The sequence below is a fragment of the Electrophorus electricus genome, chromosome 21 (genome assembly GCF_013358815.1).
Source record: "Electrophorus electricus isolate fEleEle1 chromosome 21, fEleEle1.pri, whole genome shotgun sequence".
Taxonomy (NCBI): domain Eukaryota; kingdom Metazoa; phylum Chordata; class Actinopteri; order Gymnotiformes; family Gymnotidae; genus Electrophorus; species Electrophorus electricus.
Window position 1 is genome coordinate 15783565 of NC_049555.1, and position 13583 is coordinate 15797147.

Consider the following 13583-nt stretch of genomic DNA (forward strand, 5'->3'; position numbering starts at 1 on the left):
CACAAGGGTTAAAGGTGTTGCTCAGGAGCCCAACAGTGGCAGTGGTGGGACTTGAACTGGCAACCAGTACCTTAACCACTGAGCTACCACTGCCCCCTTGTTTTGTGTGGAATAAACCACCTTGTGGGGTTAATGTGGTTGACTAGTAATCAGAAAGTAATCAGAAGGTTGACAGTTGAAGCTCCACCACTGCTAAGTTGTCATTGTTGGGCCCCTGAGCAAGACCCTTAACTCTCAGTTGCTCAAAGTGTAGTCAGTTGCTTGGGATAAAAATGTCAGCAAAATTCCATAAACATATTGTACATTTGACTGTAGCTGCATTATTACTTGGAAGTACTGTGACTGTGAATGCATTATTATATATATATATATATATATATATATATATATATATATAAAAAAAAATATGCATTCACATACATAATACTAATATATATATATATATATATATATATATATATATATATATATGCCTTAAGCACTGATAGTGACCGTCCGCAAGTACCTTTGGGCAGCTGCTGAGGAGATGTTCCAAAGAGCCTCTTCCGGAACAAAGGAGACAGGTAGATGTCTTGTTCTTTCCCCAAGCATGGAGGTTTGCTGGGCTTAGCAGGGCATCGTACACCGCCTGCAGGAACCGGACACGATGGAAGTCTGCCTGCATGATGTTTGACCAGGAAATCCTTCGCTGAAGTATGTTCTCCCACCTAGTCCACACTCACTGTTGCCGGAGTCCCACCACCCTGCTGACACCTGCTCGGATCTCTTCCTGGAGTAGATGGTGTCTCTCCTTGCCCTGGGGTTTGCTGACCTGGGTCTTTGGGAAGTAACCCAAGCCCACTCTGCCCATCCACAAACTACCAACCAGTGCCTTTTGTCTGATGCGAGACTCTGCCACCTCCACTTCCTTTTCAGCCTACCATTTCCTTCCTGTCCTCACCTCAATGCCAGCTGATGACACTTTACAGTCTCTGGAGTCCCTGTATTGTATGACTTCTCTTGTGCATGCAACCCCAGGTATTTTGACCCCTACACTATGTCACATTAACAAAGTCACCTACAGGATCAAAGTGCCTGTGGATAGCCATGTGTCTCCCTGCTTAAGCCAGTCATGCCAGGGTCCACTGACCAACCTTCCTGCCAACCCTCCTCCACCACGGGATGTGGGACATGAGTGTATGTACACCATTAGTTCTCTGCTGACCTCCAGGAGAATCAAGGAGTGCCTGTAGGTTGACTGGTAGGGCTATAAACCAGAGGAAAAAAACTGGGTTTGGCCAGCCAGATCCTTCACCTGGAACTTGTGTTGTATTTCCACTGCATCCATCCCTCTAGACCCTTGCAGGGGGTATCACTTATCAGTCAGCATCCAGACAATCATAGGGCATAGGCCACCTGCATGAGCTCCAATCACAGAGCCTGATCACCCCATACCTAACAATCCCTCCAATCACACCCCTGCTCACCATCTGATTTCTAATGGGCAACTGCACACACCTGTTCGCTATTACATCGCTCCCTACATAAACTCCTCTTGTCTTTCACTTTGTGCTTTGCATTTGCCTGCTCAGACTAATGCGCTCACTCTCACAGAGAAGTTATTTTACTTTTGCTTGCATCTCATTTCTATTGCTGACACAATGTTGCAATGGTTAATGATACATTAAAATTAAGTGTGACCACAACATCTTTTGTGAGTAGAATGACAAAAATAAACCAAATTATATTTAATAACAGTGTGAGCAGAATAGGACATATACCTTTGTCCTCTTGTGTAAATGTGATTTATTCAGTATTAATTTCTGCTTCCCTCTCTGTGATTTTGTCATTAAATTAAAAAAATAATAATTTTATTACATTTTTAAGTATTTAGTTATTGGTGAATTATTCTTTTTGGCCCCTGTGATATTTGGAGTGAGGTCATAAAAGGTTGCAAGTAAAAGAGAAAAAAAGATTATCTGACTTCAAATGCACCCTGTGACTGAATTATAAATTGTGAATTATGACTGTGACTGAATTATTGATAAATCTCCCATGATCTCCCAAGACACCAGATCTGTAATACTGTTTCATTCCTACCAGTGCCAGGCTATGAAAAAGACTGCATTACTGAAGCAGCTGTGGCCCTCCTCAGGCATCTCCTGACAGAAAGCCAGCAATGTGGCCCTTCCCAAGTGTGGCCCATCCCCAGTGTGGCCCTTTCCCTGTGTCCCCAGACAGCTTTGCTTGATCTTTGCCAGCAGATCAGCACACCAGCATCACTTAATCAGTCCAATGTGTCACAGTAAGGCATAGCAGCTGATAGCTCTTTAAAACCTCTGCTCTGCCACTCTATCCGCTGTGCCTGACACAGCTGATAAATGGCAAATTCACTGTTTTCACCAGAACAGTGATTCCTTTTGGAGACATAACAGGCCGAGCCTCCCTCATTCATGCATTCCCTCTAGCAACTGCCTTTCACTCACTCCAACATGGACAATGAAGAGTTATCTCGAGCTTACCAGAATAAATAACTTTCAAATGGATCAAACGGGAAAAACAAAGTGCTTACCAAGCCATTGCCTGCACTGCCAGCATTTTTCTTTTTGTGACCTGCTGCCTACAGCCCCTTCCTGAAGGCCCCTTCTCCCAATCAAATTAATGAGCACTTGACAAGGACATTTATATGTGTTACACAAGATCCAACAAGGCTGAGAGTTCTCTCAGCATAATTGTAAATCATCTTTTATAAAATAACACCAGTGCTTTACTTCACCATTTACATCCCCACCTGGAGTGGACAGTGACATCTGTGCCTTTCCTGCTGTTACATCCAGAGACTCATTTACGTCTCTGTATTGATACAGTGTCAGACAGGACCAAGCATAAAGTGATTATTGCCATTTGCTTCCTTATTAATTTCCCCTCATGTTTTTCTCTCTCAGGATATAAATAGACAGTGAATTAATAACAAAGACACAGCAAAAGGCAGACATTAACTTGTGTATCCATTTTTGAGCAAAATAAACATACAATTAAAAACTACATATAAGCATGATCATCAGTGTATGATATGCTGTACAAAATTATGTTAGAATGTTGCAATTATCAAAGTGCAGAACACAGTCTATTAATGGTTAACCCTAAGGGCTTGTATTCTGGATTTTTGTGTAATGGACTGAAAGACTTTAAATATTTGCCTTTGTTTCTAAACTGAAGTATATATCATCCTATTTAGAGATAGTTTGTAATGATGGAGGTTTTAGGCAGCATGCGGGGACGAGTCACATGAAACATAAGCATACGTTTATTTAACATGAAACATGTAACATCCAAACACACACACCAATGGAGTCAAACACCAACAACACAAACGCGTAAACGACAGACTTTTATACATATGATAACAACACAATGAGGAGCAGGTGTGAGACACAAGGAGGGTTTGGCCACATTGATGAACACACACAAGGAGATGTTCGGGGGAGAGGCCGTACCATGACAGAGCCCCTCCCCAACAGCCAAATAGCGAGGCCAGGGGACCAAGCAAACCGACACAGTCCAGCGCGAACAGGACAGCGGGGGGGAAGGACAAGGACATTGGGTCCCTGCATGGCAAATCCTGGACCCCGAGCTCATTAGGGCCTTCCATGCCTCAGTGTTGGGAACATCAGGGGCCATTCCTCTCTCGAGTTCTCTCTATTCTTCCTTGCTTGCGAAAGCCATTTTAAGCAGTTTAAATTTTCCTTTTGCTCTCCCTTTTCAGGTGTGTCAGCCCTTTCCGCTGACAGCCTTGGTTGTTTAAGTTCTTTGTGTTGCCTTGTTGGTGTGTTGGTAGCACACTGGATTGGTCACCCTGAAAGCAGTGGTTACTATGACCTCAAGCTCTGGAACTCTCTATCTTAAACCCTGAGAACTCTACGCACACTCAGGACATTCAGAAAAAATCTTGAAACACAGTTATTTAGCTTTGCATTTAATTAAGCACTTTGAGCTTGTTTTTTAAAAGATTATATCAATGAAAATAATTGTTGTTATTGAAAATCGTTTCATCTATTAATTATTGTACATGACTCTATATTATGTTGATATGCACACAAGGTTCCCTGTTCTGTCTTATTATCCAAGATGTAATCAAAGATGAGCCAATTAAATTAGCAGCAGTTGATGAATATCTTAGTAGCTCTCTCTGGTGTAAAACTACTGCTGTTTGGAAAGCAGGAGGGAGTGATACAATAAAGCTTATTTATAACCCCTCACTTAACAACCATGCAAAGCTCTTTCACAGCATGTCCTCAATGCTTGTGTTCTTTTCATTTTTAAACCCTGAATTAGACACTAGATGTAAAGTGTCCCTACAAGAACCTTATTTTGTGAGATGCTGTTCCTTTCCTCTCTTCAGCAGAAAAAAAAAGGTTGAATTAAGAAGGCTTATGAGTTATCTAGGTTATCTATATGTATACCCAGCCCAGTAAGTGCACATAAGGTGAAAGGAAATAGTTGTAACATTACTAGAAATGCTATGTTGAATGATCAAGGAAATGAATTCGGCTAAAGGAACTTCCATGAATAAATCTCGGGATGAATAGCATTTGTTCTGGTATAGAGCGGCTTCTCTATGAAACCATGAGCTATGTGGATTTTTGCTCTGCATGGGCAGTAGAGTGGAGAGAGGGGATTAAAGAGAGCACTTTTGCACAACCAAAGTTAAATGCAGCACCAAAGTTAAATGCAGCACCAAAGCTAAATGCAGCACCATGCAGTGTCCTATTACATTTCCTCCTGAATGCCACAGCAGGCTCAGGCAGTTGAAGCTGTGGGTGTATACGATCGTCTGATTAATGATAAAAATAAAGTGAGGGTGTGGGGACTCAGCGCTACTGTCTAATCTGGTTATGCTAAAGCCCTAAGAGAGATTCAGCCCAAGAGTCAAAACAATTACCCCTGCCAACAGACCCTGTCAACTTTCATCAAATTGTTATTGTCTCAGCAACCCACACTGAACAAAACACATCCACAGCAAATGCACTTTTAGACACACACACTAACAAATGCAAACTCCTTAATGAACTTTCTCGTCAGTGCACACTTGGGCAAGTCTTACCTTCGAAGTAATGCCTGCCAAAGAAGTGATGGTTGCAAGAGATAATATTTGCACATGCAAATAGAATTAATCTAATGGGTGAGTCAAAGTTAAATGATTCATTCTGTAGATTACAAACAGCATGATTCCCGCACTGTTTATTTAATGGCATTTCCATGTATCCTATTGAGATTGAGTTTTGAAGGTAAGTGAAAAATCTTATTAATAACCTAATAAAAAGTTATTTTGATGATTTCCAGAAATAATATTTTACTCTGGAAAAAAAAACAAAACATTATGTCTATGTGAAAAGGCCAGTATTAAGGGGGATCTGAGTGTTTGCTGAATTTGTGTCCCCTCTTATCTCCTCGTCTTCAATGCTGAGTGCTGACAGCCACTAAAGTCCCTCTGCTCTATTAGTGCTGAGTGTCAAAATGCCATAAGTAGGGACATTTATTCTTCAGGTCCACCAGTTTGTTGAAGGTCAGCACCGAGCAGAATGTAATCAACAATGCATGTCTTGTCACACATTATAATGACATGAAATTACAGAGGACTACAGACAAACACTTCTGCATGTCCCATGTTGCATGGCAATTAGAGAAGAGATCATGTGAGCAATCAATAGGATAACTAGTGGCACCTGTTCACTGTTGATGTCTCTTGGCCTTTGTTTTGTTAAGAGGAATTGGAGCTGGAGTGTGAACATTAAGTTGGTGTTTCAGTGAAGGGCATTCTGGACAAATCAGTTCTCATCCTGAATCCTTAAAGACACTAATCCACAGGGACTCGCATGGCTCAAAGCAGAGTTGTTTTCATCCTCTTTGTCGCACCCCCCCCCCCCCCCCCCCCCCCCCGGCTCTGCCTCTGTATGCTTCAAATGTTTTTTTTTTATAACATATCTTCCATTTCATGATAAGTAACAGCTGAACATCTGTTCCACATCCTCTTTCCCCTGTGGAATAGAGGAGCAGAGGCTGGTCCAAACACTCAGAATGCTTCAGATTACCCTTTGGAAAGGGTGAGAAAGTATATATATTTTAAAACTTGAACTGGTGTTTAATTTTTCATCTTTTCTTCTCATGTTATTGCATCTCTGTTACCAGATGTCTGCAAAATTTGGTGAAGGGAGGAACTGTCTGAGGTTATGGGCTTTCATCAAGAGAGGTGAGAGTCTGAATGGTCATCTTAAAATTACTGAGAAAACTAAATAAATAAATAATTGAGGCCATCAATTTGCTTTTGAAGGGGACAAAGATTTGACCCATGAAGTGAGTCTTTATGATTCACCCATATTTGCTCTGCATACTAACAGAGGTTCCTTACAGAAAATACTGAAGACCATAGAATTACAGTGACTAGAAACACCACAGTCCATTGTATTATGGCAGATTGGGCTGGTCCATCACTTTGGATTGGTAACTATGACATTCAAATCAGTACATCAAAAAATTACTTCCATAATCTCAACAAGATGGTATAGCTCCCCCACAACCTCTCATTGACATGTTACTTGAATTATTAAGGAAAGTTGAGATGAAATGGAAATAATATATACTTAAATTTAAAAAGACAAGTTACCTAATGACATAAGATGCATAAAGTTTTGTATTCATTAGATTAAGTGAATACAGAGGAATAAAGACTGCAGTTATGGTTGTCTGTTATATAATAGCCTTTCTGTCTTTTTACCTCTGCATGTTTGAGTGTCTCATGTGCAGAGACACGTGTTTTGCTGCATTTGATTTGTCTTATTTAGATGGTTTTTATGGCTATCACGGTCTTTTCTGTAATGTAGAAATGATCCCAGCACATTCGTATCTGCATTCCTTTTTTAATTGTAAATTAGCAGTGTTGTTTGTTTGCTCCATGACTGACTGGATTTGTGTGAAATGTCTCTACTGTCATTGTCACATAGACTTCAATGTCACAGGCACAGCTCTGAGTTTGCCTGTGACTTCTCTCTCTTCGGTTACACACCGTAAAAGTTTTTGAATGTTTACTATTAATATTTCTTGAATTATTTTTTCTCAATATCATGAATGATTATCCTTCCTTTACGTGTTGTATTTTTCAGGAGGCAAATGAGAGGTATAAACTTGACACTCACTGTAATGTTCTTTTTTGTTTTGTTTTGTTTTATTTAGCAGTGCAGGCACAGCCATGGTAGGACTCAGATCATTTATACAAACAAGAAATTAAGGTAGTGAAAGGGCCATCTTGGCCACTCCAACATGTCAGAGGCTGGCTATATCAAGATGGGAGCAGGTCCATGGGGCATATAAGTTGACCACTCCTGCTGCTGCTGCCCCCTGCTGGGAGAGGCTTGCAGCACTGCTGGGTGTGATTCTACCTCCTCTGTTCCAATTTCATAGGAATCTACATTACATTACATCTATATTAAACCATAATGATCAAAAACAAACACAAGGCTCAGTACTGCAAACCCACATAGCTTTAACCCCAAACCAGACCTGGCTGGGCTGGAACACTGACATAACCCTGCAAGGAAGAGAAAGGGACAGACAAAGGTCCCTCCTAATCTACATCAAAAGGCTAGATTTAAAATGGCCAGGCACTGATTTTCAGTAATAGCTTGTTATGAGGCTCTAGCCCCCAATTTATCTGTAATGAAGAATGTTTTCAAATTAGCGCAGGCAACCAAGAAATTCATTATGCCACCAAAGTCATTATACCAACAATGTTGAAAAGAAATGCATGTCACTGCAAACGATAGACCAGTGGTTGCACCTGCTTTACATAGTGGAAGGAAAGAAACCAAGCAAGAATGCCACTACAATATTTACAGATGTGAGCTGAATATCTTTGTATCTTTTTAAACTTTTTAAAAATATATATTTGCATGTGATATTAGGCTATTTCGTATATGTAAGTAATTATTTTATAATGGTATATTAATGATAGAGCATGATGACTAACATAATAACTAACATAATAACTAGCTAAACATCAGTCAACAGGAACTTGCCCGTTCACTAAACATGATTTAGTGATGTGATAAATAGAAATATTAATGTCCTGTGTACCTGCTGATTTTGTGTAATCCAATAGGAGGAATAAATAATGTTCAAAACGTCCTGTTTATATATATATATATATATATATATATATATATATATATATATGAGAAAGAGAGAGAGAACATAATGTTTAATGTATTTTAATACATTTTTGCTGTCATAAACATTTTTGTTTGGGCTACAAAACTAATCAACTAATAATGACAGTGACAGACACAGAAATTACCTTTGACTCTGTGACTCTGATCCAAAGTAATCTGACCCAAAATCTTTTTTAGTATTATAGATTGTCACACATTGCTGTGATAAACTGAAAGAAATTGTGTGTGTGTGTGTGTGTGTGTGTGTGTGTGTGTGTGTGTGTGTGTGTGTGTGTGTGTGTGTGTGTTTGCATGTGCGTGACAATAATTCCTTGAAAAACCTACTACTGTTCAGCTTCTGAAACTCACATTCCCATGTGACAACCCCCCCCAATGATCATTCGTGTGCACTACACATAATAAACACCTATATACTCAGATGAACATATGATTATACTGACAAATATGCATTTACATCATTTAAAATCTAAATCAGCTATAGTAGAAAACATTATCAGCAAAAGCCTAGCCGTAAGATATTTTTAGCTATTTGTAAACTTCACAGTATGAGAAATGTGCAGTCATTGATGACTAGATGACCAGGGTTAGGGTTAGGGTTATGACTAACCGTAAACCTAGATGACTAGGAGAAGTGAAGCAGTCTTGTAGCATTAATTCTCAATTGAATTGCAGTGCCCTTTATATCAATTCCTACCCTCAACAATGCTCATGGAAAGGAAAAAGCACTCAACACCTGAGGCAGCTGAAGCAGTCAACAAATAATTCTGAAATATCTGTCTACAAAATAGCTTCTGAAATCACTGTAGACCAAAAATGATTGACAGTGAACTTTAGAATATGACATTATTTTCATGCAAAGGATAGAAAGCTGCAGTATGGAGTGAGTTTCTGATATTTTGAACTAGACGGTACAGTCTCAAGAATACAGCACTCCCATAAATACAAACTGTCCTCTACTGTGTTGGGATCCTCACACAGCAGGCTTCATATGAATTGTAGTGTTCACTTAGAAGGTAACTACAGAAGTAACACATGTTGTTCAGTACTGAGTTAGAGGTTAGGAGTTAGGCATTAGGGGTGCTCAGCCATTTAAATACAGCCCAGTGGGGAAAAAAGTATGTATAGTTCTTCATTAAAACAAAGGAATGGAGATATTTTCAGCCACTTTCAGCCTTTTTCTGTCTTCTGCATTTTATGATAGTAGAGGTGCCTCATGTGGGATAAAAGACCGTTAATTTGCACCATAAATGAACTGCAAGGTCATCTCTACATGCATATAAGTATGTTTATTTAAGTGAGTGATTTGTTTAATATCTAGGATTAATGATGGAAAATGAAAAAGTCTACAATCACATAAACATTTCCTTCCTGTGTTCCCTTACATATGTCAGATGCTTTATCATTATCACAATTCCAGACATCTAATTCCCCTTTAAAATCAAAAGCACATAATGTTTGTTATGTACACTGCAGATAGAGGAATGGTAATCCTATTTCCTCTTGTTATAACAGAGCCAGTTTCTTCTGCCTGCCATCTCTGGCCTCAGTAGAGATCTAATCCTTTTACCTTTTATTATCAGTCTCCTCTATCAGAAACTGTGGTCTGGGTCCTGTAAGCAGATATCAACAGTCTAATAGCTGCATCCAGACGGGGCCAGTTCATTCAAGAATCAGAAAGAAATGTCCTTTACCCACAAGAAGAAGAATTATCTGCACTTATAAAAGAGATCAACAGGTACTGGAAAAATTTGGGTCAATGCCATGAGCTAGGGTGAACTTAACTCCAGTAATTAAAAACAACTGTGTAATAAAACAAAGTGGAACAGGGGATTTGAGAAAGAATGGTCCCCAAGTAGAGAACACAGAACTTAACATAGATCTCATGGGGGAGGAGGGGGTGTTCACAGCAGGACTTTTCCTTTCTTAGTTTCAAGCATGTTCAGAGATCCATAGGAATGGGGAGAATCAGTTATTTTGTGAAATTGTAGATGACTAACATTGTAGAAAATAGTGTAAAAATGTAAATAAATGTTAAGGTTAATTGTCAATTTACAAATATTTTTAATTTGTTTACTTCATTAAGGAAAATCACTTATAGTACCTCTTTCTTTATCACATCTTTTAGAATCCCTATAGATAGTAAACATTTCAGAAAAAGAAAGCTACAGCTAGGGTTAGACTCTCATAAATTTTGGGACCATCTCAGTTTGTGTGTAATCATATCTGCCTTATTAGGTTGAGAATGAAATTGGTGGAACTACACACGAAAAGCATTATATATGGAGTGGCACTTTCAATTCCACCACTCATCAATATGAGAATCTGCAGGGCATCACAAAAAGGAGAGACAAGGAGGAAGAGGGGAAAGGTGGCAAAAAGGTTTTAATTTTATTTCAGCTAGACACTGGGTTCCATTTTTGCCTTCACCTGCTTTTAGAGTATGATCATTTCTGTGCCACAGCAAAGTAGCTTTCTGTAAAATTATGTTACCTTGACTAACAGGTTGATTTAATCAATCTGATCCATTATTTGATTAAATAATGGATATTTAACGGGAAGACGAGGAAAAACAAGTCCATCACCTCAGCTGGAGAGAAAGGAGATGGCTGCTGATGGTAGCCATGTTAGACACTAAAACATGCCTCTTTTAAAAAAACATCTCTTGTTGATGTTTTTTTGCTCATTCTGCCTTCCAGGCTAAGATCATATGAGCTGCTCCCCCATTTCTCAAATATGGGTATCACAGATGAACCCACAATTAAATATCGCCCACCTTCATTTCTTTGGTCTTGTGTACTCTTGTCACATGTGATAGCTTCTCTGTGTGAGTTTTTGGTGCTCTGGTGATGGGGCTTTAGGGTTAAGCCCATTCTCCAAAGCCATTCATGTGTCTGAAATATGGCAATCTGCAGATTTATCCCCAACTACATCAGACACACTGGCAGCCAGCTGGAGAGTGCTGGGATAAGAGAACAAGGTGGGCAGCCACCTGTGCTCTGTAATTTAATCAGCATCACGGCAGGCTCATGCAGCAAAGAGACGGTTACTGAGCTCCTGAACAGGTGCTTCGCTATCCACCTGTGAGTAATGACCAAGGACCAGTACCATGTTGCATCATGTTACCTGTCTACCAGTACATGCCTACATCATCTGTAGCATTCTTACGCACAGGACATGGCACACTGAGCTTGTGGGCTGGCTTATGTCTCCATAAAAATGTTCATGTGGATAAAGAATTTATTTTATGCTCAGCTTTCATCCATATCTGTCATCTTTGATCTTCTAAAGTCAAGTGGTAACACTGACATTAGCATGTAGAATGCTGAGTGTTTTCAAATAAGGAGAACATTTTGAAGCAATTTGAGTCAGGGGTACTTGAAGCAAATATATTTCCTTTTGACCATACTGATAGTAGATGAATGGATATGTCACCCTAAGATTATTGCCATCCTTTACTACAACCACTTTGCCATTGAGAAAGACACAGTTTCACAGCTTTTTATCTTTTAACATTAATATGAGAACTAAGCTGAATTGTTATTTATTTCACTTCCTTGTTTTTATAACTTCATCCTTGTTAATGAGATCACTTAGCCTGCTTTCTGCTTTCTTTAAATATCAGAGTTCTGTTTTTTGAGAGCAGTTTTTATATTATTTTTTGGGCTGTTTTTATATTATTTTTTGGGCTGATTTATTAATTAATTTATTTATTGTTGTCATAGTTCTAAAACAAACAGCAGTCTATGACCAGAAATGCATATAATTATTAACACAGTGTCCGAGATGGTCACTAATTTCTTTCAGATGATAAGTGGGTGGTAATGCATTGTCATGTATCCATACCTTAAGAGACAGTATCATCAAATCCAAAACTGTCACCTGTAACATGGGAGCTGCCAACGCATTTTTCTTCCTGATTGACATAATGGCAAAATCAATGACTGCAGCAAGACAAATTCAGTAATCCATTTTTAGAAAGTTCTTCCAAAGTTTGCTGCATATTGTATTAGATGTACCGATGTACACTTGAGAACTGGAAATTAATGAACATAGATATTTGCAGCAAAAATACTCATAATCACTGCTAGCTGTAAAAATATTCTAGATTTACCAAAGAAATATCAGTATCTATTTTCAGCGGTTTTACCTGATTCTAACTATAAAGGTAAAAACAAACATTTCTAAAGTAATGTGTAAGAGAGACCACTGTGTGATTATGTAATTACATTATGTACATTTATGTACATTTTGTAAAGAAAACAAGGAATATGTGTGTGCATGTCTACCTAATGTAGACGTAGGTGTAGTAAAAAGAGATTGCATCACATCACACAAAGTCAATTTGAAAGATACAGACAGTCATCACCTCTCTGAGACAATTCAGTCATATGCTTGACATCCCTTAAGTTTAGCAAAGAAGAAATATGATAGTTCTCCCAGGATCTGGGATTAGTGGTAGGGTAAGTCCAAGGTGCATGCTTAATGTATCCATCTCTGTGCCAGTGCTTAGGTGCCCACCTCTGTGCCAGTGCTTAGGTGCCCATATCTGTGCCAATGCTTAGGTGCTTACCTCTGTGCCAGTACTTAGGTGCCCAGCTCTGTGCCAGTGCTTAGGTGCTCATCTCTGTGCCAGTGCTTAGGTGCCCATATCTGTGCCAGTACTTTGTGCCAGTGCTTAGGTTCCCACTCCTGTGCCAGAGCTCAGGACACTTGGAGGTATACTGAGGAGGAATGGCTATGATGAGCCAACATAACAGTATATGTTTATGTCCTCAGCTGTTTCACTATACTCATTAAACTTTATTTTTTGAGCAATACTTTTTAAGTAATAATGGCACTTTATAATAAAACCAAACCCTAAATGTGGGCAAACTAAGAGTTAAAGATGTTTGATACTTCTCCAGATTAGGAGCCAACCATTCCTTTTCTGTATTGTCAGTCTTCATGTGGTAGTCCCTGGCTACCTGGCTCTCCTCTTCTTCCTGATCCACAGCAAGAAGGACACTTCCACACTCCTGCAGTAGGTCCTGCTCCTTCCTCCCAGTGTGTACCTGGAGATTGCCTGAGACACCTCTCCTGAAGCCTTGTGTCAGTCAATTTGTGTAGCAGTCTGAAAGCATTGAGCTACAGCTCATGTGTGAATAAAGGACTTTTTCACTATAGTCTGTAAGACTAGAGTAACCCTAACCTTACAGTGCTGCTGGTGCTTAAGGGGGAAATACACTAGCTGTTTTGAGGGCTATTTGAGGTTGAATATGCTGGCAACCCATATGTTTTATACACATATTTTTTTATGTCTGTGCTACTGGCTGGTCAGGCTATTGTAGAAACCTTTAACTACATGACAATGCATGTATGCCATAGATAATACACATTTCC